Genomic DNA, 27,558 nt, shown 5'->3' on the forward strand with positions numbered 1-27,558 from the left:
ACTGGCTATAACACCCATAAGCCCACCCCCAACAATACACCGCCTCCATTTGCCATCAGCTGGTAACCTAGCATTCAGAACACCTAAGTTTATGGGGGACTCCTGAATCAAACCCCCACAAAATCCCTCTGTCCCCTTATGGGTCCCATTACTCACCCTGGGGCCATGTCTGAAGCCTGAGGAAGTGAGTCCTGTTCTCGGCTAGTCTGTGTAGATCAGAGGACCACAGACCCTCTAAGGAAGCAATGATTTTAGACTCTACTTAAAGCCAAACAGGAAAGGGAAGCTGAACCAGAGACAAAGGGGAAACGAACCCAAGTTAAAAACTGAAACTTGGGTAGAAAAGAGAGAAACAAGAAGCTAGCTAGGCCCCAGCAGTGTGGGCGGCTGAGAGCTGCAGCCTAGACCTGAAACCCCTCAGGCTGGAAGCTTCAAAATTTAAGAGTGACAAAGCTAGCCAGCAGGTGGGGGCTGGGCTGTGGTGCTGGCTCTCCCAGTGACCAGCAGCTCCACCATTACATCTAGGTCAAAGCCACCTCAGAGGTCTGGGCCTAGCTCTCTACTTGGCTCAGAAAGTGCAGGATCAATGCAAATGACTTCTCACAGGCCCATAGAAAAAGGCTGCCAAGACTCAGAGTCCTGACTGGTTGAAGAGGGCTGTGTGATAAATTTGATAGCTGGTAGGAAGGTTTGATATTAACTATGGAGTAAAATTAGCATTTATATTGGGGAAACACTTCTCTCTACTGGGATATTTCAGTCAGCAATTTAGAACCTGACAGAAACATCTCAAGAGTACAAGAAACTTGGCTTTGTCACTTACCAATTGAGATTATGACCTCAACCTCCTCAACTGTGAAATGGGATTAATAATTCTTTTTTTTTAAATGAAGACTTTAACATCTCTTCTTTTTATTGTATTGTACTGTATTGTTTTTTTTTTAAATTTATTTATTTATTTATTTGAGAGCGACAGACACAGAGAGAAAGACAGATAGAGGGAGAGAATGGGCGCGCCAGGGCTTCCAGCCTCTGCAAACAAACTCCAGACACGTGCGCCCCTTGTGCATCTGGCTAATGTGGGACCTGGGGAACCGAGCCTCGAACCGGGGTCCTTAGGCTTCACAGGCAAGCACTTAACCGCTAAGCCATCTCTCCAGCCCGGGATTAATAATTCTTTCCCCTACCCCCTTGCAATTTTCATGAAGGTTCACTTTTAATCTCTTAATCTTTCCTTCAAAAAGTTTACAAAATACTAAGTTATGAATGAACCTGTGCTAGAAATCAGAAGCAAAAATTAAAGAATGACAGGACTTGTCATTAGATGTCTTCTACAGTTTAGTGGTAGAACTTGTTATAGGGTCTACAGTTTAGAAAGGGAGATGTGTTAAAATGTCATTGAAGGGTTGGAGAGATGGCTTAGAGGTTAAGGTGCTTGCCTGTGAAGCATAAGGATCCAGGTTTGATTCCCCAGTACCCACCCACATAAACCAGGTGCACAAGGTGGCACATGCATCTGATGCTCGTTTGCAGTGACTAGAGGCTCTGGTGTGCCTCCCCTGTCTCTCTAAACAAATAAATTTAAACATGACACTGAGATGGTGAGGAGCAGCAGTGCAAAGCGGCAGTCTGCTGCAGGGGTGAGTGCACTGTGGAGGCTGAAACCGCTTTTAAAGATACGCATTTCCTGCCGAGCACTGTGTCAGCCACAAACCATATTTTTGACATGCTGTGGCTTTTTATGTTGTGTTGGTTAAAATATTTTCCATGTTCCCTTGTGAATTTTTCTTTAACAATGGCTTTAGAAACGTTTGAGTATTTAATTTTCTTTCAAAATATTTGGTGTTTTCTGCTCTGTTTCTATTTGTTTCTCGCTTAATTCCATTGTGGCCAGAGTCCATGTTGAACAGGGCTTCTTCTGTGCTTCCTGGGATGGAGCACTCCTCTCACACTTGCACAAGACTTACCCAGGGCACAGCCTGTGGCCGATCCTGCTGAATGTGCCAGGCTCAGAAGGAGAGAGGAGGTATTCTGAGAATGAGTGTAACATTCTGAAATAGCTATTAGGTCAAGGTGGGTCATAGTATTGTGTTTAACTTATATTATTTGTTTTTGTTGAACTGTTTTATCAGCTGCTGAAAGGGTATTCAAAATCACCAGCTATGTAATATTGTCATATTTGGATATAGCTAAGCTGCTCTCCTGAAAGGACTGGGACTCAAGAAGTACACAAATTACTACCTATACAGAGAGATGATAGACATGTCCTTGTTTGTTTCCAATCCCAGAGTTTGGGGAAGGAGGAGTTGAGCCTAACCTGCAGCCTCAGGGCAGCCGGCCTCAGCTGCTTCTCTTTTAACTTCCTGGCAAAACTTGTAGGCAACATACATAGGTCCTACTAGCCATCCATCACTGTACATGGACATAATGATGCTCTCTCAGGAGAAAGCCTTGTCTCAGGAACACAAGCACAATGAAAGACTTACAAGACTTGTACAGATGAAGCAATCCCCACCATGGGAAGCAAAAATCCAACACCAATGTCACTAAATAGTTACGGCACAGAAGTTGTGCTTTGTGTTAGCAGCCTGGAGGGAGTAAGTCCCACTTTTCCTGCTCTTTTCTACATGAACTCTTTGCTCTTCTAACTCTCCTTCAGGGTCGATGTGTTCTCACATGGTTCCTATGTTTGGTCTGCTAAGGTTATGTCCTGAGGCAATGAATTATTACAGGGTTTGCAAACTGTGAGAAGGAAAGACAAAGCAAGTGCCTTATGAAGGAGAATCAGCACACTTATTCTGCATATAATTTAAGTAATAATTATAAATAGGTTAAAATGACTGATCAAGGGATATGAATTGCTAAGCAGAGATACAATTTCTTAAAGTGAGATCTCTGGGATCTATTCACTCAAATATCACCTATTGCTATTTCTTTTAAAGTTATGTATGTCTCAAGTTAGGAAAGTCAAACTACAGAAACATAGCAATGGTCAATTCAACCTCCTCTCTTCACTCACCAAGGATAATCACAGTAAACACCAAGGAAACCTTTCTGTGGGGAAATCAGGGAACTTAGGATTCTCAATACAGTCCACTGAGGGGGACAGACTATAAAGTGTTGCTTTGCAAAGAGGTGGAAAACTTACGTACCTCAAAAAGTAATGCAAATTGCTATGGGTAAACCTTAAAACAGTGGGCTAAGGGGAAAAGTAATAAAGATACAATTTATTTATTTATTAAAGAGTGTGTATGAGTGCACCAGGACCTCTTGCTGAGGCAAATGAACTCCAGATGTTATGAGCCACTTGGTGCATCTGGTTTTATGTGGTTACTGGGGAATTGAGCCCAGGCCTGTGGGCTTTGCAAGAAACCATCTTTAACCACTGAGCCGTCTCCTGTGCCTCAGAGATTCCAATTCTATGACATGTGCACAGCAGACAGATCCAGGGAGACGGAAGTCAGCTGCTGGCTACTGAGGACTGCTGGGGAGAAGTGGGCACACTGAGACTCAGTGCGAATGAGCAGCTGCCATTTGGAGGGATGAGAACTCTCAAAAACCGATGACGGTGATGGTCGTAAAACTGGTGACTACATTAGCATTCACTGAGTGGTCCCAACACCCCTCCAAGAGTAAACCCAAACCAAAGGATATGAGAAATAAGCAGGAGGCAGAGGCAAGGTGACTGCTACAATTCAAGGCCAGTATGAGATACATAGTGGGTTCCAGGTCAGTCTGATTTGGTTAATTACAATTAATAAGCCCAAAAGAAACATAATAAGAAACAATTTTCATTATTTAAAATCTCTAGCGCGGGCTGGAGAGATGGCTTAGCGGTTAAGTGCTTGCCTGTGAAGCCTACGGACCCTAGTTCGAGGCTCGATTCCCCAGGACCCATGTTAGCCAGATGCACAAGGGGGCACATGTGTCTGGAGTTTGTTTGTAGTGGCTGGAGGCCCTGGTGCACCCATTCTGTCTCTCTATCTGCCTCTTTCTCTCTCTGTCTGTTGCTTTCAAATAAATAAATAAACCAAAAAAAAAATTAAAAAAAAATCTCTAGCACTGTTTATTTATCATAGCCTTTGGTTTGGATTTGCTCTCATTTTATTTGTACAAATATATCACATTCATGACTCTATATAGCTACTACCACAGAAGGTATAATGGGTCCCAACATTCCTAGAACCCCTTCTGCCTCTCCCTTTGGAATCATGCCACTCCCTCCCTTATTTCCAGCACCCTTAATCTATTCTCTATCTCAGGAGTTTTCTCTATTGGAGACTGTCATATTAATAAAATTACATCATGTGTAACCTTTTAAACGGGCTTTCTTCACTAAGCACAATGCTTCTGCTATTCAAATTACTGTGTTTGCCTGGGTGTGGTGGCACACACTTTTAATCCCAGCATTTGGGAGGCAGAGGTAGGAGGATCGCTAAGAGTTCAAGGCCACCCTGAGACTACATAGTGAATTCCAGGTCAGCCTAAGCTAGAGTGAAACCCTACCTTGAAAAAACAAACAACAACAATAAAACGAATTACTGTGTTTATTAGTAAGACAGAAGCTTTCTGTGCTCACTTTGGAATAGTAAGTACTCCAGTGTAGGAATGAAGTGCAGACTGTTCATCTAGTCGAAGAGCATTTGTTCAGTTCTTTTACTTATTTATTTTTGGATTTTTGAGGTAGGGTCTCACTCTGGCCCAGGCTGACCTAGAATTCACTATGTAGTCTCAGGGTGGCCTTGAACTCATGGTGATCCTCCTACCTCTGTCTCCCAGGTGCTGGGATTAAAAGTGTGCACCACCATGCCTGGCTTTATCTATTTATTTTTTATCTTTTTTAAAAAATTATTTATTTATTTATTTGAGAGCGACAGACACAGAGAGAAAGACAGATAGAGGGAGAGAGAGAGAAAGGACGCGCCAGGGCTTCCAGCCTCTGCAAACGAACTCCAGACGCGTGCGCCCCCTTGTGCATCTGGCTGACGTGGGATCTGGGGAACCGAGCCTCGAACCGGGGTCCTTAGGCTTCACAGGCAAGCGCTTAACCGCTAAGCCATCTCTCCAGCCCATTATCTATTTATTTTTTAGAGAGGGAGAATGAGAGAAAGAATTGGTGTGTCAGGGCCTCAGCCATTGCAGTCGAATTCCAGATGCTTACACCTCCTGGTGGGCATGTGCAACCTGTGCTAGTGTCAAGTTTATGCGTCTGGCTTACGTGGGATCTGGAGAGAGATCAAACATGGGTCTTTAGGCTTGGCAGGCAAGTGCCTTAACCACTAAGCCATCTCTCTCCAGCCCCTGTTCACAGTTCTTGACAGCTAGAAGTAGGGCCTCTGGAAACAGTTATGCAGAGATTTTTCTTTCTAGAGGGTAAATACATAAAATTGCTTGGTAGTTAACTGTACATTTAACTTTGTAGGAAACTGCAAAACTGCCTTGCAGAGTAGCTGTTCCACTTTGGGTTTTTCCTAGCAACACAGGAAAGCAACTGTTGCTCTGGATCCCTGTTAGCATTTGGAAATACCAACATTTTATTTATTTTAGTTATTACTGTAAATTTAATTTGCATTCCCTAGTGACTAGTGCTGCTGTGTATCTCATCATGAGCTCACTTGCTGCACCAAGTTACTTTCTTCTTCTTGTGACTGGAACAACTGACGGGAGGAAGGAGTTTATTTTGGCTTCAGTTCCCCTGGGAAAAGCTAAGGCTTAGAATAGAGGCAGCACACAGAGGCTATTTGTATTATAGGTGGCAGAACTGGACGGGTGGAGGAGCCCAGGCAATTTCATCAAACATGGAACTACGAGATCTGGTGCCAGGCCCAGCTGGATTTGGTTGAGCTCTGGTCCACTCTTGTCTTACCATGCCTCCATTTTGGAATGATTATGCTTAGTCTGTAACTTAAGCTTTGATCTTAAAGGGCTTGCAGTTTAGAGACTGCCTTGAGTCTCAGATGAGACTTAAAAAACTTAGAGAAAAGAGTCCAAATCACATAGGCTTGTCTTCATCCCTATTATTAGTCTTAATGTTTGAACACTGTTGGGACTGGTGGACTATGAGAGCTTTTAAAGTTGAACTGAATGCATTTTATATCGTAAGATGCTGTGGAGCCTAAGGGGGCCAGAGGCAGATTCCTGTGGTTTGAGTGTAAAATGTCCTCTACCACCTCATGTGTGCTTAAACATTTGGTCCCCAGTGAGTAGTGCTGTTTGGAAATGTGCAACCTTCAGAAGGTGGAGCCCTGCTGGAAGATGCCGTCTCTGGAAGTAAGCCTTAAGGTGTTATAGCCCAGTCTCACTCGCTATTCTTCCCGTTTCTTTCCTGCTGATGTGATGAGCTGGTGCCTGCTTCTGCAATGCCTTTCCCACCACAGACTTAGAGAAAAGATTCCAAATCACTCAGGCTTTTCTTCCTATTGTTAGTTTACCAGCAGGCACAGAGCCGCCTTCCTTCACAGACACATTATCTTCTGCGTTTTCCTTTGGCTTTGCAGTCTTTCAGGATCACTAACTTAGAGGCCTTTATAGAAAAAGGAAGCCTACAATTTTTCAATGTAAAATGGAGGGAAAATCAGTATTCTGAAGATTTTATTTCTGTTCTGAGCTAGGCTGGAAATAAGCCTGGTTTCATGAGATCCAGGATAAGGTTGGAGGAAGAAGTTGTCACAACTACTTAAGATCATCAGGCCACACCAGCCTCGGAGCATTCCAAGAATTTAGGGATTCATTCCATAATTCTTTCTGCTGACTAGCCACAGACAGACACTCTGGGAGAAAAGACATCAGTGGCTGACTCAGCTTTGCTAATCTACACAGGGCAGTGCAGAGATTAGAAAGTAAAAAGCCTGCAGTTTACTGATCCTCCCACAGGTAGTGAGCCCAGCTGATAGCTGGCAGGCACCACATCCAGTCCCAGCCTCCCTCTTGGCGTGTGAGCTCGCCATCAATGGGAAGAACAGTCTGTCCTTTTCACCTAAGCGCCCTGGCAAAGACTGACTGAGACAACAAATATGAAAACTTTTGCAAGCTGAGAAGCATTGCTACCCACATGAGAGATTTCTTTGCCTATGAAACTTATGTTGGACACTTATTAAATGACATGTTGCAAGTTAAACACCACAGGTATCAAATTAAATAAAATTTAGCTTCATCCTCAAGAAGACAATCAGATATAATAGCGAGGCAAGAGCAGCAACGAAGCAAGCACAGTACAATGTTAAAGCACAGGGTCCTCCGCTCAGCTTGGATAGTAAGAAAAAGGGCAATGAAGAACCAAAGCATCTCTCTCTCAAATAATATTATTAAAAAAAAAAAAAAACACCTTTGGGTTGAAGAGATTGCTCAGTGGTTAAGGTCCTTTCCCAAAGCCTAAGGACCCAGGTTTGATTCCCCAGTACCCACGTAAAGCCAGATACACAAGGTGGTGCATGTGTCTGGAGTTTGTTTTCAGTAGCTTAGAGGCCCTGGTGCACCCATTCTCTTCCCCCCTCAAATAATAAATAAAATATTTTTAAAAAGAAATAAAAAATAAAATAAAATTTTAAAAAAGAAGCAAAGTAGAAGCTAGGTGTGGTTTTTAATCCCAACACTTGGGAGGCAGAGTAGGAGGCTCACTGTGAGTTTGAGGCCAGCCTGGGACTAGAGAGAGTGTCATGTCAGCCTGGACTAGAGTGAGACCCTACCTTAGGGAAAAAAAGATGAAGCAGAACAGGACAGATGTAAGGCAGGAGTAGAAGTTATAGCTTCTAAGAATACCTCAAACCCTGTTCTTAAATGCCTAATCCCACAGATTGGGCACTCTTTACTGTTATTCCTACTGCCTATGAAGCATGGCTCTCACCTGGGGAGTGGGGAATGAGGTGAGTTTTCCTCCAGGAGACATTTGGCCATGTGCAGGTGTTCTGCATGTCACACAGGGTGGGTGCTACTGTTGGCATCTGGTGGCTGGCGGCTATGATGCTGCTAAGTATCATACATGCACAGGAAGAACTGCAGGACCCCAGATGTCAACCCACTGGGGGTGGAGAAAGCCTGCTGAGCAGACAATGGAGACTGCAGAGCAGCAGCAGCCAGCCCACAGTGCAGAGCAAGTCAGTGATGATGGCCTGTGACCTGCACCTCGGTCAGGTTTCAGGTGACAACTCTGCTGGGTCCTTAGCCTGGGGGACTAAGGATAGAGCAGGGAGGCTGATATGCTGGGCAGGGGCTAGCTTGGGGCTCTGGACATTCTCTAATCATTTTGCTTAGGACAGTGAGCATCAGAGGAGGAAGAGGAAGGCAAGAAGAGGAGTATTTGAGTCTCAGACGTAGTGCCTTTAGCACTGGTGGAGGTCGGCATTTAAGACGCTTGCTTCACACTCTGTCTAATCCCATCACCATCGGCCATGATAGTGAGGGCGGACAGCAAAGAGCAGTCTTCTGAGTCTCTGAAGCCTAGGAGGTAACATGTGTCACCCAAGATCCCAGAACTACGTGAAGGAAGGTGAGAGTAGGCAAATCCTCCCTGCCATTTAGTGCCATGTCAGCCCTGAATAGGCCCTAAGTGCCCCATAGTCCCCAAAGGCAGGACAGTAGTTTCTCTACAATGACTATTACATGGCCTTTGGGGGGTGTTGGGTAAACAAGGGGCAGAGCCAAGTACTCAAAAAGTTCCATGCACACAAGTGTAGATGGAAAGCACACGTGAGCTTCGCTGTTTGCACCAGCAGGTGGGTAACTTCAGACAGCCACCTGGCCTCAGGGCCTCCCTGCCTCCTCTGACAGAGGGGATCTTGGCCATGAAGGCTGTTCTATATTAAAATGGTTTTCCTGAAGCCAACAATACTGCTTCAAGTGTTACTAGGAAGGCAGCTGGTACAGCTCAGTCTCCTGTCTGGCTTGAGAGGAAATATTCACTATGTAAATAATTTTATTTTGCAAAAAAAAAACCCCACAGCTTAAAAAAAAAAAAAAAACTTATTTAGGGCTAGAAAGATGACTCAGTGGTTAAGGTGCTTGCCTGAAAAGCCTAAGAACCTGGGTTTGATTTTCTGGTATCCATTAAAGCCAGATGCATAAAGTGGCATCTGCATCTGGAATCTGTTTGCAGCAGCTGGAGGCCCTGGTGCACCCATTTTCTCTGTCTGTCTCTCCTCTTTTTCTGCTTGCAAATATATAAAAATATTTTTTAAAACTACTCAAATTTAATATATTAGTAAAAATTGTTGGGTTGGGGAGATAGCTCAGCACTTAAAGGCATGTACTTACAAAGTTTATGAGCCTGGATTCAATTCCTCAGTACCTACACAGAGCCAGATACACAAAGTGGTCTGAAGTTCTTTACAGTGGCAAAAGGCCCTGGAGTGACCATTCTCTCCTTTTCCAAATAAATAGATAAAAATATATTAAAAACAAAAGATATTCCAGTCTGACTTCACTCACCTTCATGAACTACGCCATGAGCTGACTAAGCGCGCAGCCCTGTGGACGTGGCGGTCTGAACTAGCGATCATCCTCAACTTGCCCTAGGACCTCAGGCAACTTCCATGTTTGAAGCTTTTCTTATCTCAAAATGAGGAGGTAAATGCAGGGAGCTATCTGACTGCTGTCCAGTGGACTCTGAAGTTCCTCTACCTCACTGTTTGGGTCTCCTGTCTTTGTTCCTACTAGCTATAAAGACAACGGGAAACAACGAATGGGAACGAGTCTTGAAAAGATGAGCATTGCACTGATGAGAGAAGCTTGTCAGAGAGGAATGCACTCAGTTAGTGGTTCTTTTTATTAGTAATGCTAATGATCATTTATACTGATGCCAACTTGCTCCTGCTTAGGGGTTTTTAGCAGTTTCCAGCCAAATAACTCACAGGTGTCAGGAGCAGTTTCAATGGCCTAAGAAAAGGTATCTGATGCCTGGTGTTGGTGTAGATCCAGGGGAAGATTTACTTTTGGGAGTGTTCAGATTCTGTTTTGTTCCATAAATATGTCAGTTTTCTGAGGAACAAAGAAGGAGCAACATGACCATTTCTATGTACCAATGCTTAAGGAAAAACAGAAAAAATAATAAAGTAGAGCTGGCGAGATGCGTTAGCAGTTAAGGCATTTGCCTACAAAGCCAAAGGACCTCAGTTCGATTCCCCAGGACCCACATATGCCAGATGCACAAGGGGGCAACAAAACAGAAATAAACACCAATATCTTCATAGTTGAGGACTTCAATATTTCACTGTTATCAACAGACACATCATCCAAACAGAAAATCAACAAGGAAATAATAGAGCTCATCAACACCATAGACCAACTAGACCTAACGGACATCTACAGAACATTCCACCCCAATACCACAGAATACATATTCTTCTCAGCAGCCCATGGAACCTCCAAAATCGACCATATGTTAGGCCATAAAACATGCCTCCATAAATTCAGGAAAATTGACATATCAGACCTCAATCAAAGAAATCAAAAAAGAAACTGTAAAGTTTCTAGAATTGAATGATGAAAACACAACTTATGGGACACATGAAGGCAGTCCTAAGGGAAAATTCATAGTGCTAAATGCCTTCATAACAAAAACAGAAAGATCCCAAATAAATAACCTGTTTCATATAATTAAGAGAACAGGAATCCTCCCCAGTTACTTTTATGATGTAAGCATCATTCTAATACCAAAACCAACAGAGATCCAACAAGAAAAGAAAACTATAGGCCTATATCCTTGATGAACTTAGATGCAAAGATCCTGAATAAAATCCTCATAAACCAAATTCAACATCACATCAAAAGCATTATTCACCTTGATCAAGCAGGATTTATTCCAGGGATGCAGGGCTGGCTCAACATATGAAATCGGTCAACATAATACACCACATAAATAAACTTAATCACAAGAACCACAGGATCATTTCAATAGATGCAGAGAAGGCCTTTGACAAAATATAACATCACTTCATGATCAAAACACTGGAGAGGATAGATGTAGACAGTTTATATCTCAACATAATAAAAGCTAAATAGAAAGCACCTAAAGCCCAAATACTACTTAATGGGGAAAGACTCAAGGAGTTCCCATTGAGATCAGGAACAAGACAGGGGTGCCCACTCTCACCACTGCTCTTCAGCATAGTACCAGAAGTCCTGGCCCAAGCAATAAGACTGGAGAAAGAAATAAAATGGATAACAACTGGAAAGGAAGAAGTCAAATAATAATAATAATAATTATTATTATTATTTTGCAGATGACATGATCCTACACATAAGTGAACTGAAAGTCTCCATCTCAAAACTCCTAAAGGTGATTAATTCCTTCAGCAAAGTGGCAGGATACAAGATCAACACACAAAAATCAGTAGCCTTTCTATATGAAAGGACAAATATACAGAGAAAGAAATCAGTGAGGCTGTCCCACTTTCTATGGCAACAAAAAATTAAATACCCTAGTAACAAAAAAATTAAATACCTTGGAATACCATTAACCAAAGATGTGAAAGACCTACATAAGAAAAACACAAAAACACTCAAGAAAGAAACTGAGGAGGACTTGAGCAGATGGAAAGACTTCCTATGCTCCTGGATAGGCACAATTAATATTGTGAAAATGGCAGTTCTATCAAAAGTAATATGTGGATTTAATGCAATAACAATAAAAATTCCAGCATCATTCTTCACAGAGGTAGAAAAAATGATATGAAAATTTAAATGGAATGGCAGCAGGCCTTGGATATCCAAATATATCCTCAGCAAAAGAAATACTTCTGGAGGTATCACCATACTATATTACAAAGCCATAGTAACAAAAATAGCATGGTACTGGCATAAAAACAGAAAGATAGGCCAATGGAACAGAACTGAAGACCCAGACTTTAGGCCAAATAGCTACACCCACTTGATCTTTGACAAAGGTGCCAATAAACTGGAGAAAAGGCAACATCTTCAATAAATGGTGCTAGACAAATTGGATAACCACATGTAGAAAAATGAAAGTAGACCCACTCATCTCACCATATACAAAAATCAACTCCAAATGTATTAAAGACTTTGATATAAGACCTGAAACTCTTCAGAAACTACTGGAAGAAAAAACAGGAGGAAGTCTCCATGATATAGGAGTGGGGAAAGACTTCCTGAACAAAACCCCATTAGCCAAGGAAATTAAACAATCTCTCAACCAATGGGATCTCATGAAGTTAGAAAGCTTTTGCATAGGCAAACATACCATAAGCAGAGCCAATAGATTAACCACTGAATGGGAGAAATGTTTTGCCAGCTATGCCACTGAGAGAGGCCTAATATCTAGAATATACACAGAACTCAAAAAACTAAATAATAAAAAAATCAAACAACCCATTCAAAACATGGGATAGAGAACTGAATAGGGAATTCTCAGAGGAAGAAATACAAATGGCTAACACACACTTAAGAAAATGTTCAACATCCCTAACCATTAGGAAAGTGCAAATTAAAACAACTATGAGATTCCACCTTACTCCAGTAAGGATGGCAATCATTTAAAAATCAAATGAAAAAAGAATCAAATGATCTGGGCGTGGCGCTGCACATCTTTAATCCCAGCACTCGGGAGGCAGAGGTAGGAGGATTGCTGTGAGTTCGAGGCTAGCCTGAGACTACATAGTGAATTCCAGGTCAACTTCGGCTAAAGTGAGACCCTACCTCGAAGAACCAGATCAAATGACAGCAAATGTTGGCAAGGATGTGGGGAAGAGGAACCCTCATTCACTGTTGGTGGAAATGCAAACTTGTACAACCAGTATAGAAATCAATATGGAGATTACCGAAAAAGATGAATATAGAACTACCAACAGACCCAGTTATTCCCTTATTGGGCATTTATCCTGAATGCTACATGCTTCACTACAGAGAGATTTGCTCAACCATGTTTATAACTGCTCAATTCATAATAGCTAAGAACTGGAATCAACCCAGGTACCCACTTTTGGATAAATTGATAACAAAGTTGTGGTACATATAAAATGGAATTCTACTCAGCAGTAAGAAAAAAATGATACAATAAAATTTGCAGGAAAATAGAGGGACTTACAGCACACAGACACAATCACAGAAAGACAAACGCTGCAGGTTCTCACGCATTGCAGTTGCTAAACTGGATTAGCTCGAGTTGCTGGCATACCAGGGAGGCAACTTGAGGCCCAGACAATAGGGATAGAAGAATGGGGTTGAGGGGAGGATAAATAAACAGAAAACTAAACTCAAAATGAACTGTACCATAGAAACCTTTTTTCTTGAAGGTAGACTAGAAGATTTAACATTCAACAGAAATATAGAGGGAGCATCCAAAAAGAAGGGCCCTGGGGAAGGGATGAAGCCTCACCTTAAAAAATTTTGGCTGTGACCTATAACTTGCAGTACCAGAAATAAGTACTACCCACATTGGTTTTTTTTATTTTTCTTCTATTTTTTTTTGGGGGGGGGGAGCAAGCCCAACAGACTGGCTGTTTTTAAAATTATTTTATTTTTGAGAAAGAGACAGAGAAAGGAGAGAGAAACAGACAGACAGACAGAGAAAATGGGCATGCCAGGGCCTTTCAGCCACTGTGAACGAACTCCAGATGCATGTGCCCCTTATGTGCATGTGCATCATTGCACACTTGCATCATTTTGAATCTGGAGATTTGAACATGCGTTCTTAGTCTTTGCAGTGCCTTAACTGCTAAGCCATCTCTACAGGCCCAGACTGGCCCCTTTTTTTAATGCAAGGTTGGGGGAGAGGACTGGCATGCCAAGGCCTCCAGCCACTACAATTGAACTCCAGACACGTGTGCCCCCTTGTGCACATGTGCAACCTTGTGTCACTGTGTGTCTGGCTTACGTGGGACCTGGAGAGTCAAACGAGTCTTTAGGCTTCACAGGCAAGTGCCTTAACCACTAAGCCCCCACACTGAGCTATTGTTAGGAGAAACTTAAGAGGTCACCAAAACAGGGCAGGCTTCTGTCAAAGCACTTGGTTACCCAATTGAGGTAAATGGTAAGACCCTGTTGCTGAAGACACCATCAGCTACTGACACACATTTGGAAGAAAGCCAGTCCCCACACAGTTAGCCTGCCGAGTGCTAGAAAATGCTACATGAGCTACGGGGGGAAATTGGCCAACAACAGCATGAGCAAGCAGGGGTCTAAGCTACTCAGAAACCATCAGCCTGACAAGAAATACACAGCAGTGCAATAGTGGCACACAGCCTTGGTGGGTAACCAGTGGCTTTCTGATTGGCTAAGGTGATCTTCTCAGTGGAAAAGAACCTGTATCTAGAACTGGGAACCAGGTCTGAATCCTAAGGATTGTTAAGCTCCCACTAGTCTAACTAAAAGAGGGGCTACATCCATCAAATTCTCCCTAAATTGATAACACGAATCCAATTTAACCTATGCTGACTTCACTCTCTGTTGGACAATTTGTTTTTCTTTTTCAGAAGGTAATGAGACCTGAGGAGATAAGCCACCTCTTGCATCTCAGTTAAGGCCCAAGTGAAACCACAGAGGAAGTGGGGATATGAGTGAGAGTGCTGCTTTCATGGTGAGCTGACAATCGGCACCAAGGTGAAGGAAACAGAAGCTGAGGAGAGTCAACACCTACCAGAGCCGAGGTGCAGAGGCTCCTAAGAGCTCATCATTGAAGTAGACTAATAGACCCACCAAGGTTCAGGGGATTTTGCAGACAGATGTGGAAAGATTGTAAGAACAACAAGTTGGGATGTCATGCCCACAGGCACTGCCTACTCCCAATAACTGACTGTTGCTCCCACAGCACACAACCCCGTGGGGAATACTAGCAACCCCACTGAGGAGTACCCCTGTGGACTGGGGGGCAAGGAGGAAAGAAAAGATGGTACCAACACATGATATATTCACATAAAGTATGCTCTTAATTTTTAAAAATATTTAAAAAATTTATTTGAGAGAGAGAGAAAGAGAGATAGAGGCACAGAGAAAGAGAATGGACATTCCAAATGAACTCCAGAAGTAGGTACCACATTATGCTTCCAGCTTACGTGGATACTGGGGAATCTAACCTGGGTCCATAGACTTTGTGGGAAAGTGCCTTAAGTACTAAGCCATCTCTCCAGCTCTGCTCTTAATTTTTAAAAATTTATTTTATTTATTTGTGAGCAGAGAGAGACTGAAAGAAGAGATAGAGAATATGAATATGGGCGTGCAAGGGCCTCTAGCCACTGTCGACAAATTCCAGACACATGTGATACTTTGTGCATCTGGCTTTACGTGGGTCCTGGGGAGTTGAACCCAGATCATTAGGCTTTGAAGGCAAGGCCTTAACTCCTGAGTCATCTCTCCAGCTCTTCATTATCTCCTTAAAGGCCCTAAATACAGTCACACTGGGGAGCAGAGCTCCCAACTACAAAATTTGTTTTGGGAGGAGCATAATTCAGTCCATACAAATGACCCAGAGTGCCAGAGTCCTCTGCTAAAGAAATACTTACACAGAATGAGAGGTTAGATGACAATTTTGATGGTTGTCTCCATTAGAGATAAAAATAGTGCAACTTGGGCCGAGTGTGGTGGTGTACACCTTTAATGCCAGCACTGGGGAGGCAGAGGTGGGACGATTGCAGTGAGTTCGAGGCCAGCCTGAAACTACAGAGTGAATTTCAGCCTGGCCTAGAGACTCTGCCTCAACCCCCACCCAAATAGAGCAACTTCTAGTCTGCTGTTCATTTATCTCCTGTGTTTGCATTATTATGGATTCCCTACCTTGTAAGTGACAGAAATAAGTAAAGATAAAATTTATTAGCTCACATAATGCTATAAAAAATTCTCGGGCAAGTCTGGCTTAAGCAAGACTAAGCATGGCACACAGGTAAAAGCTTTGAGAACTCACACTTTTTGCCAAGCGCTGTCTCCTCCCCTGTCTCTAGCTTCATCACCAGTCTCTCTTCACAGTGTGGGAAAAGAAGAGTTCCAGTGCTTTGAGGCGTTCACTGGCCGTGGTAGTTAAGATAGCTCAGAATGTTCTTAGCAGTCCCAGTCCAAATCCCACAGAGGATCTCCAATGACAAGCCGTCTGAAACCAATCACCATAGTCAGGAGCTGAGTTTTGGTCTGGCCAGGACTGGGTCACGTCCCTCCCCTGGAGTGGGAGGAAGGGCACAGACCCACTGGAGCCAGAGGACAAGGCTGAGTTCCTGTGGAATGGGCAAACAGCTCCTTTGCACACAGTTCTTCCTTTCTGATCTGGCTGCTGGTAAAGCACCGCGCCTGTCTGGAACTAACAACGCCATGCTAGTAGACAGGGAAGTGCGCAGCGTGATTCCAATGTCTTTTCCTTAACGCTCTTCTGCACAACACTTCTGGAATGATCTCCAAATCACATGTATCTCTTTGGCCTGTGCTAGGAACCAAATGGCTTGCCTAACAAAGGTAAATAGTGCACCTGGGTACCTGTCCCTGCCAGTTAAACCTGCAGTGGCATGCAAAACAGCAGCAAGTGTTTCTTCCCAACAGTCCTTAATCAGAGCCAGACTTTGTCACAGAAACATCTAGAGTAATTATGTCAACAGGATGATACATTAGAAATTCTTTAAAAATAGTAAAAAACAAAACAAAAAACCAAAACCAGATGGCCACATTCGAGGAGTTGAGCAAAATGAAAAGGGGTGGGGGGAACCACATTTACTCTATTAAATGAAATTTAACATTTTGGAACTATGCAAAAAAAAAAAAAAAAAAACTTTCTGCCAGGAATGTGCCAAAAATCCAAAGTGGGTATAAGTAATATAATGAATGAGGAAAAAAAAAACATGATTTCTGATTTTCAAAGTGAGTTTTTTTTTTTTTTTTTTTTTTTTTTTTTCCGAGGTAGGGTTTCACTCTAGCCCAAGCTGACCTGGAATTCACTGTAGTCTCAGAGTGTCCTCGAACTCATGGTGATTCTCCTACCTCTGCATTAAAGGCATGTGCTACCACATCTGGCTTCAATTGAGTGATTTTATTAAACTCTTCAAACAGAAAAGCTAGGGAAACACAATCTAGAAAGAAAATTCAAGCAAGAAAGGCTCATTTAAACATTTTTTTCAATTCTAACATGTCAGTTCATAGGACCTAAAAATGCAGAAGGCAAAATTCACTCACTGACTCATTCATCCATTCAGCCATTCACCCAGCTGCTAAGCGGCGCCCTTCTTTTTTCCTTTGGTGCTACTGATCCAGCCAGAGCTTCCATGCATGTTACACAAGTACTCTAACACTCAGTCCCATTTCAAGTCCCCAACCACAACTGCCTTCCTAATAGTTGGCAGATGCTACCTGAGATACGAGGACAAAAGTGAGCTTGGAACATAACACAGACACAACAACTTTGAGCCTTTGCTTACAAAGCACTTCTGCATATACAATCAAAGTGACACAAACACACAAATAAAAGAACAAGTGGTTTACTCTGTATAATACAGCCTAGAAGTTTGAGCTCACATTCTAATGAGACTTCTGACCTCATATTCTTTGGGCTTCTTTCCATTGGCATTTTGATGCAAGTATTTTTTTTTTTTTTAGTTTTTTATTTATTTATTTGAGAGTGACAGACACAGAGAGAAAGACAGAGGGAGAGAGAGAGAATGGGCGCGCCAGGGCTTCCAGCCTCTGCAAACGAACTCCAGACGCGTGCGCCCCCTTGTGCATCTGGCTAACGTGGGACCTGGGGAACCGAGCCTCGAACCGGGGTCCTTAGGCTTCACAGGCAAGCGCTTAACCGCTAAGCCATCTCTCCAGCCCATGATGCAAGTATTCTTGTTTCTCCTAAATATTCTTCCTAACTTCCAGGCTTAGAGTCTCTTTTTACTATAATAATATAAATCAAAATCAATAATATTATAAATAAAAAAATAAAGCACTTGAGTATAAATCAAAAATGAAAAAAAAAAAAAAACAAATAAAAAACACACGCGGAACCCAGAAAGCAAAAGTTCTACCTTTACAAGACTTCCAAGAGTATCTGCAGCTATTAGGAGGGCAGGTGGGGCTGGGGACTTGGACGGGACTACGTGCTGGAGTACTTGCGTGACATGCATGAAGCTCTGGTTTCACTAGGTTGCATACTATAAAACTGACCACCAGAGCATTTCCCCCTGATGTTTCCTGGAAAGGCCTGAGTAGCAGCAGCCAAAATCACAGGTGCAGAGTGAAGTCCTTGTCCTACCTGTAGTACTGGACACATCAATTCAACCACTATATGCCTTGGTTTTGTCATCTGCACAATGCATATGACAGTTGAACCCAGATCATTAGGCTTTGAAGGCAAGGCCTTAACTCCTGAGTCATCTCTCCAGCTCTTCATTATCTTCTTAAAGGCCCTAAATATAGTCATACTGGGGAGCAGAGCTCCCAACTGCAATCCCAAAACAAATTTGTTTTTGGGAGCTCTGTGGCTAGCTCACAGAGGTCTTATAAGGACAGAAGTATACATCTTTATGAACACAAGATTCAGTAAGTTGAAAGGTTCATCATTCAACAAACATCATTATTACATTGGATAGTTGTTGCAGTCAGGTTCGCATTGCTGGTAGAAATCACCCAACCAAGAGCACTTTTGGGAAAAAGACATTTATTTTTGCTTATTGGCTCAAGGGGGAAACTCCATAATAGCAGGGAAAATGATGGCATGAGCAGAGGGTGGACATCACCCCATGGCCAACATCAGGTGGACAATCGCAACAGGACAGTGTGCCAAACACTGACATGGGGAAACTGGCTATAACACCCATAAGCCCGCCCCCAACAATACACCACCTCTGAGTTAATTCCCAAATCTCTATCAGCTGGGAACCTAGCATTCAGAACACCTAAGTTTAGGGGGGACACCTGAATCAAACCACCACAATAGGTTTCCCTTATTTTATAAATTAGGTGGGAAACAAATAGATTTTTTTTAAGTTAGAAGACAGATCCAAAATCTAGCTTTACCATTTACCAAGTATGACTCTGAGGTGGTGTTTTAAGCTCTCTGAACTTTAGGAGCTGGTAGATAAGATGGTGGTAATAATCTAACCAGCCAACTCTAGAATCTGTGCCTCTGAGCACTGTTCATGAGACTGTTGAGAAAACCAAATGTGAGGACATAAGTGTTAGACTACGGTGGGCTCACTTGCACATGTGGCCTTGTGTCTGTCTTTGAATACAGAAGAATCAGAAACTATGCTGAAACATATAAGGACGTTTATCTGGGTATGGTGACTCATACTGGGAATCACAATACTTAGAAGGATCAAAAGTTCAAGACCAGCCTTGAATACACAGGGAGTTCAAGGCTAACCTGGGTTACTTGAGACTCTGTCTTAAAAAAAAAAATCAAAATAAATAAATAAGGACTTTTAAATGTCACATATATTTTTATAACTCAAATTTTCTTTGAAAATCTGTCATATGTGCTCCTGCTTTCATTATCTGTAGAAACACCGCCCACCCGCAAACAGGTCTTGCTCACAGAATCCAGCATCTCTATCAAAATCCCCAAAGTCCTTCATGTTTAGAAATTAAGATATACCCAAAAGAAGCATCTGCTGTCCCCTTTCCTGCCACTTTCCTTCTGGGTCTATAACCATGACCGACACATGGCAGGAGGTTATAACCTAATTATCAAAGTGAACAAACAAAAGTATAGCAAGCCAGGGTATCCAGCTCTGTTCAAGTACGCCATGAATGCAAATGGTCAAATGTTTGTTGTTCTTGTCTTCAAGTAACCCTAATCCAATTAAGAAAACCAAAGGTTAGGTTAATAGTATATGTCTCAAGTAATGTATGGGAAACAAAGAGAAATGTTCAGGGCTATAGAGGTTGGAAAATGTTTATAAGGGAAGAGTCTATGCACAGCCAGGATTTAGAGGATTTTATCAGGAGGGAAACAGGTTAGAGACTAAAAGCAAGGAAGTGTGCACAAATTCATGACTACAGTAGCCCCCCTAACCCTCACCTCCAAGGACAGGGTCTTGTTAAGTAATCCAGGGTGGCTTTAAACTTGCTACACAGCCCAAGCTCATGTCACCACAGCTGGTTAGCAAGTATTTTCTGGAGGAGGGAAGCCAGATTTCTTAGAAGTCAGGCTTCAAAAGAAAGGGTAGAAAGACCACAGGATTTCTAAGCAGCTGCACTGACAAATGAAGTAGTTTTACAACCTGGGAAGGACTGCCCCCAAATACAAGGACCATTCCTCACATTCTCACTTCTCTCTGAAGGAAGCTGCATTTAAGTTTTTGGCTGTACGAAAGGATGAACTGACTCTTACTCTGTTCATACCAGGGATCTGGTAACCACAGATGTCCCAACCAAAGCAACCCAGTACAATCAACAAGAATGCCATCAACTGCAGCAAACATGCTACCCGCATGAAGATGGAGGGAAGCTAGGCCCTGCTTCAGCAATCTCTACTGCTTCATGTGTCATTAAGCTAGAGAATGAACTCAGCCATCCCTAGGGCACTGGAGGTGCTCCAAGGAGCATTTGTCTATGAATGTATCCTCTCTCCAAAACAAGAATTCCATTGAGGGCCAGAGAGATGGCTTAGCCGTTAAGGCGCTTGCCTGCAAAGCCTAAGGGATCCAGGTGCAATTCTCTAAGTCCCACGTAAGCCAGATGCACAAGGTGGTGCATGCATCTGGAGTTTGTTTATAGTTGCTAGAGGCCCTGGCATGCCCATTCTTTCTCTCTCTAATAAGTACTTAAAAATAAATATTTATTTTTAAAAAGAATTCCATTGAGAAAAAAATATTTTTAAAATTTTGCTTTTGATGCAGGGTATCATTAAGTAGCCCTGGCTGGCCTAGAACTTGCTTTGTTGGCTAAGTTCCCCTTGAACCTGCAGCAATCCTCCTGCCTCTGCCTCACAAGTGCTAGGATTACAGGTCTGAACCACCATGCCTGAGACAAATCAGTGTGTATTGTCCGACTCATAAAAATGCCTCCTATCAAATACCTTCATCCATCTCCTCATCTCCCTCAATGCTGTGCTGACTACAGAGGAAAATGAGTAACAGAGTTATAACTTCTGAAAAGCAGATAAGGGCCCTGAAAAGGCATGTCCACATCCTGGTCCTGGATCTCTTGCTAGACAGCAGCTTGTGTGCCCATGGACAAGGGGTCGTCTTCCACGGTGAAAGGTTCCTGGTTCCATGTTTGCCTCAGTGCACTGTGACAAGTGAAGGTAGCGCTCTTTCTGCTGGCACTGATGAAGACAAAGGATGAGTGTATGAGATTGGTCCTGGCATCTGGACATCTCTGAGCAGGTAGACTACAGTGAGGGCAATTCCTCTTGCATGTAAATGAGTGAAAATGAACTCCTGAGGTCCAAATGACTAGCCATGGACTTTCCAAGTCCAAGACTCAAAACCAGCCTGAGAACAAGACCAAATGCTATGGTCTGTATAGGCCACATGGTTAACATCTGCACTCATTCAACATGCCTTAGGAGGTGCCAACTAAATCCAAAAGCACATATAATTGTGCCTTTCATTTGCCAGTGCTCTTTACTTCACAAGACTTATACACACCTACTCTTATTCTCTCTGAACCACAATTCTGTAAATAAAGTATTTTCAGATGGAAAAACTAAGTCCCAATGAAATAAGACAATTTGTCTAAAGTAACAGTAATCATTAGATGTAGGGTTTCTAGGTTCCTAAGCGCTTGGGTTCTTTCATAGCTGTTAACTACAGGATGATCAGAATAATCAGTGAGTCTTTTTTGTTTTTTCTTTTATTTTAGAGAGAGCAAGTGAGGGACGGGGGGGGGGGGGGAGAGAATTGGCATGACAGGGCCTCAATCACTGCAATCAAATACCAGACACTTGTGCCACCTAGTGGCATGTGTGACCTTGTGCTTACCTCATCTTTGTGTGTCTGGCTTACATGGGATCTGGACAGTCCTTTGGCTTTGCAGGCAAGTGCCTTAACCATTAAGACATTGCTCCAGCCTGAGTCTTTTTTTTTTTTTTAGGTAGGATCAGTGTAGCTCAGGCTGATATGGATCTCACCTTATAGTCCTAGGCTGGCCTCAAACTCACAGGGATCATCCCACCTCTGCTTCCTGAATGCTGGCATGAAAGGCGGGCACCACTACACATGACATCAGCGAGTCAGCAAGGCTTAAAGTATGCTCTGGCCTTGGGTGCCACTTTTACACATTTAGATTCAGAAAGTCTGAGGAGTTAGCCTGGACACCTGACTGTAATGGCCCTCTCCTCCAGTTAGGAACATACACAGGATTCTCAAGTTTAACATCACTCTTAAAATTTCTTCAGTAGCTCCTCCTGCTATCCAAGAGTATTATCACATTACATTTCCCATCACAACTATAACAGCTCCTTCTTATTGGAAAAGTCCTCAGCACTGAATTCTCACATCTAATGAAATTTCACCTCAGTGGAAGAGACCTCATACAGCACCCTCCAGTGCAGCCCAGACAGTTCACAGACATTTACTTATGTCACGTTCTGAAGATACTAAGCGATGGTGCATGGACCTGGCTGTGAGATGAGTGGTATAGGCACTATGGTCACAGACCTCTTGAGGTTTTTTTTTTGGGGGGGGGGGTACTGATACTTGGTGGTAGGCTTTGGCTGTGTTATCACAGCCAGAAAACACTACAGTTCATTTGTCAACTGTAAGGAGCTATCTGACAACCAAGCAGAGATCCAGGCTCTCTGCCCTCACCATGTTTGCTTCCCTGGGTCATTAAACACACAGGGCTGGTTATCTTCCAAGGACTGACTTCTGGCATTCTGAATTTGAACACTTAGGAGAAGGGGAGAGATCAGAAGTGCTCTGTCCTTGTAGTGTGTCAGCCTTTGACCTGGCTCTTATATAATGTTTTTCTTTTAAATAAAATTTATTTGCAAAGAGATGGGAGAGCAAGAAAGGAAGGAAGGAAGGAAGAGAAAGAGAGAGAAAATGGGCATGCCAGGGCTTCCAGCTGCTACAAACAAACTCCAGATACATGCGTCACTGTGCACCTGGATTTACATGGGTACTGGGGAATTGAACCCAGATCATCAGGCTTTACTGGCAAGTGCCTTAACTGCTGAGCCATCTCTCCAGCCTGCCTATATAATCCTTAATCTAGGGCACGTGTCTGGGGAGTGATGTGCTGCTGTTGGCAACATCAAAGGACTTCATTTACTGTCTACTAGATTCCAGACATCTTGCTAGGCTCTTTAGGTAAGAAGTCTTACTTATCTAGGCACAATAACTCTCAGAGTAGATGACAACTCCATTTAATAGACAGGGAAACTAGATCACAAACTTAAGAAAGTAACTCACTTACTTGAGGTACAAGGAGAAAAGTAAGGTGCTAGCATTGCAAAAACCCAGCAGGGTTATTCCCTGAAGGTGAAAAGGTCAACCTTGGTGACCTTGGCAAAGCAGTGAGCTTAGCTTCGGAACAGGAGAAGTCTTCTGTCATGAGAGACAACACAGACTGGAAGACAGGCCATCCCCTCAGGGTCCCTCGGCTGAAGTGTGGCTGTGGGCCACACTGACTCCAGCTCCTGAGTCCCGCGCTCCGAGCCCACGCCTCCCCGCTCTGCCGCTCTCTCCAGCCCCGCTCTCCCAGGCAGCCTTGCCTTCGGCTTCCTCCTCCCTGAGCTTTGGTCTGTTCACTGCTCTTGAGGACAGTAAGTTCCTGAAGACAGGTTTATATTAAATTTCTCACTATGCCTTCTACTTTTAGCTGTTCAGAAAGTGCTTGTTGACTAAGTGGCTACCCTAAGAGCAAAGAGGGGCCCCTACTTCCCACTTCCAAAAAGCCACACCAGAAGTTTCAGAGCCTGCAGCTGGGGGGGCCTCTACAATGACCCTAAGTCATGCGCAAGAGTCCCACTGACCCTAGTGGTATTCTAGAACGTTCTGGGAATCAGACCTCATTACCCTAGTCCTCCACATAATGAGCCTAGTTATACCCTTCCTCTTTTATTTTACGGTAAGAGACAACTACTAAGCTGGGCAAAGATCGGAGAGGAGGACGGTACCAAGCAAGGGCCATAGTAAAAAGCTGGCCCCCGGGCATGGTGGCACACGCGTTTAGCCCTAGCACTTGGGAGGCAGAGGCAGGGGGAACACTGTGAATGTGAAGCCACCCTGAAACTATATAATTCAGGTTGGCTTGGGCTAGAATGAGACCCTACCTTGAAAAGCCAAAACAAACAAAATTCTTTTTAAGGGGCTAGAGAGATGGCTTAGCAGTTAAGGCATTTGCCTGCAAAGCCAACAGACCTAGGTTCGATTCCCTAGAACCTACGTAAGCCAGATGCACAAGGTGGTACATGCATCTGGAGTTCATTTGCATGGTTGGAGGCCCTGGCACACCTATTTTCTCTTTCTCTCTCTCCCTCTCTCTTTTTAAAAAATTATTTTATTGTTATTTATTTGAGGGAGAGATATAGGTAGGATTTCCAGTTAAGATGGCCAAAGCAGCCTAGTGGAGAAAAAGCCAAAAAAAAAAAAAAAAAACCCAGCAAAATACACTCTTCTACTAAAAAGTGAGGTGTATAAGAAATCACCAACAGCAGCAGAGAAGTAGGAGAGATCCAGAGCACACAGAGCCCACACAGGCAGGCAGAAGCAGCTCCAGTAGCTGCGGCACCAGGTCCGCGGGGCCACAGCTGCAAGGCTTGGCTTGAGCTGCAGGAGAAGCCAGGTGAGGGTTTTTTCCACTCCCACTGGAGCTGCTTGCAAAACTCAGGAAATGTAAAGGGAGGACCACAGCGACCAGCAGAGGAGCAGATCACAAGGCAGAGGATCACGAGGACCAGCGGGAGAACTAGAGCCACCATCCACAGCCTCCCCTCCCCCAGTGCCAGCGCAAGTGCCAGCAAGCACCAGAGACCCGGGAAGGGAGATCACAGCACCCAGCACCAGGAACCAGAGCAGTGATCCAGTGACTCAGCCAGCCTACTTGAACCCACAATGCACCAAAGAGGGACCCAAGCAGGAGCGCAGCATAACTGAGACCGAAATCATCCCAAAGGTAACTGTGATTACACCAGGTCAGTACCCGCCAAATAAGCCTGGTATATAGGCCTGAACCAGAAGTGCTAATTGCACCTTTCATGTCAGGATAAATTATATGTTAAATCTGATGGATGGTCAAACTTGCCATTCTTAAATAAGCTTCAGTTTGGGCTTGTTATTTGTTGCTTCTTGAATTATAGTGGCTTTGTTTACTCTTCTGTTATATATTAGGGAAGGGTCTCACCTGGTCACAAGCTGACTTGGAACCCTCAACAGACCAGAAATCTTAACATCCCAGACGACAGGATTAAGGGTGTGGAGCAACACACACCCTAAGGGACTGTGACTTTATTAGAGGATCTGGTTGTCATAATACCTACTCTTGCATAAATACTCTATGCTGTTTTTCATTGAATGTGTACATTGTTTAGTTAAATTTTATAATCTGCATGTATTTTGTTCCACTCAGCCTACTTGAATACTCCCATACAGGCAAACCCAACACCTAGGTTCACTTTTATAGATAGTCTGAGAGTCCTGAGAGCCACACCTAGCATCTTAAGCTCCTACCCTGAAGATATGTAACATCACATTGATTGATACATCTAATAATACTGCAGTATAAGTAGTCTGAAGATTTAAACTATACCAGCAATGTGCATAAACTACAGCAAACATTACCCATTTCACATAAGGGACCCTCTGAGCATCTGTATATTTGGGTTTCTTCAGAGGGGTTCTGGAACTAACCATCTGTGAATAGTGAAAGATGACTGCTCCTGAACTGTTTCTTTCTGCCTCTGATTTCTTTTGTACCTACATTGCCATCCTGACTTTGCCTCCATTTCCATAACATAACCGGTCTGCTTTCCCTAAGCCAATATTCTTCAAAGTCTGGTGCCAAAACCTAAGGCTTCAAAATCACTCAAGAACATATTACAGATGTTGATTCTTTTTTTAAAAACCTTTATTTTTATTTATTTATTTGAGAGAGAGAGAGAGGCAGAGAGAGGGAGAGTGAGAGAGAGCGAGAAAGAGAGAGAGAATGGGCATACCAGGGCCTTCTGCCACTGCAAAACTCCAGACACACGCACCCCTTTGTGCATCTGGTTTATGTGGGTCTTGGGGAATTGAACCAAGGTCTTTTGGCTTTGCAGACAAATGCCTTAACTGCTAAGCCATCTCTTCAGCCCCAGATGTTGATTCTTAACCTCCACCCTACACCAATCACATCAGAAATTCTTGGAGTGAGTGGGCCTAGAAATCTGAGCTTAGTAAATGCTTCAGTATTCTACTGCATGCTAAAAGCTTGAGAACGTCTTGAACCAAACTAAAAAGCCACACTCCTCTGTAGTATCAAGAATGCTCTACCACAATCACCTGGTTCCCATGATTAAAGAAAGTCATTTGTACATATAATGCATATGTCTAGCAAGATTTTGGGGGGCCAGTTCGAACAGAATCCCAAATTAGGGGATGAAAGACCTCCCATTTCTAGTCTATTTTCCATAACGATTTCCCCATTTTCTCAACCAGGACAGTGTCCTTAACTCAACTCCCTTTCACCTCATCAAACTCAGCTCCTAGTTTTTGGGTTCAGGAGCTCACAATAATGAAAAATAATGAGAGGCTCTGAGCTCTGTTCATGGGGCTTACTCCATCTAATTCTAGAGTAAATGCTAACAACAAAATCTTCACAACACTATAACTTTTGACATGCTACAGAACCCTTCCATAACTCTCACAAGATATGAAAGGCTAATCTTGAAACTGAGACCAGGACTCAGGGTTCCTGGTTCATTCCCTAAAGGCCCACCAGCAATTGTATGACAGTCATTAAGTCAATTCTTGTTAGTTATCTAATGGAGTTACCCTCACACAGTAAGTTTTGTTACCCTGCAAGAGCACAGGTCCTATGTTACCAGGGAACATTTCTACATGCTAAGAATTTCCTTTTCCCAAGTCCACTCCATTGGAAACAAGCAGACACACGCTTGGAAACAAAGGATAACTTCCTAGATGCAGAGCAAAAAGTTTACAGAAAGAGACAGGGACTAGTTTATAGGCTGACTTTTCTCCATGGGAATCTAATGATCCTCTCATCTACCCTCTTGATTGGCTCAAAAGCTCCAGTTTTCTTTTACAAATAATAGAAAGATGGCTCTTCTCTTCCATTTCAGTGTCTATTGCAGTAATATTTGGAAGGAACAAAAGGGTATGTCAAGGTAGAACTGAGGTCCTGCCTAATCACTATCTTTGCCAGTCAACATATTTATCCCCAGATATAAAATACACAGAAATTCCACAAAAGTAAAAAGCTGTCAGAGGTCAGAGATGGCCACACACATACTCCAGTTCATATGCTCCAAAGAGGGAGCAGTGGGCATAAGAACCATCTGACTGCTCTCCGTTCTGCCACCTTTATTTTAATTTCTTAGAAACTATCTCTGTTGGAACACCCCTTTTTACATTGATATTCAGGGACAGCTTCTCACAGAAGAGATGGAGGAAGCAGAAAGAATAAGATTCACAAAAGACCTACTTTGGAGTATTTAATAATTGAAGAGCTCACAAATGCAAAGAAGAACCTTGTTAACTA

The 27,558-nt window shown here is 43.1% G+C and overlaps 1 protein-coding gene across 5 annotated transcripts in view; it reads right to left on the reverse strand.

Annotated features, from left to right (window-relative positions):
• Evl (Enah/Vasp-like) overlaps nt 1-27,558 on the reverse strand; it is a 127,191-nt gene that overhangs the window by 61,811 nt on the left and 37,822 nt on the right. The window lies entirely within an intron of this gene.

Source organism: Jaculus jaculus, chromosome 7 (assembly GCF_020740685.1).
Source record: "Jaculus jaculus isolate mJacJac1 chromosome 7, mJacJac1.mat.Y.cur, whole genome shotgun sequence".
Lineage (NCBI taxonomy): Eukaryota > Metazoa > Chordata > Mammalia > Rodentia > Dipodidae > Jaculus > Jaculus jaculus.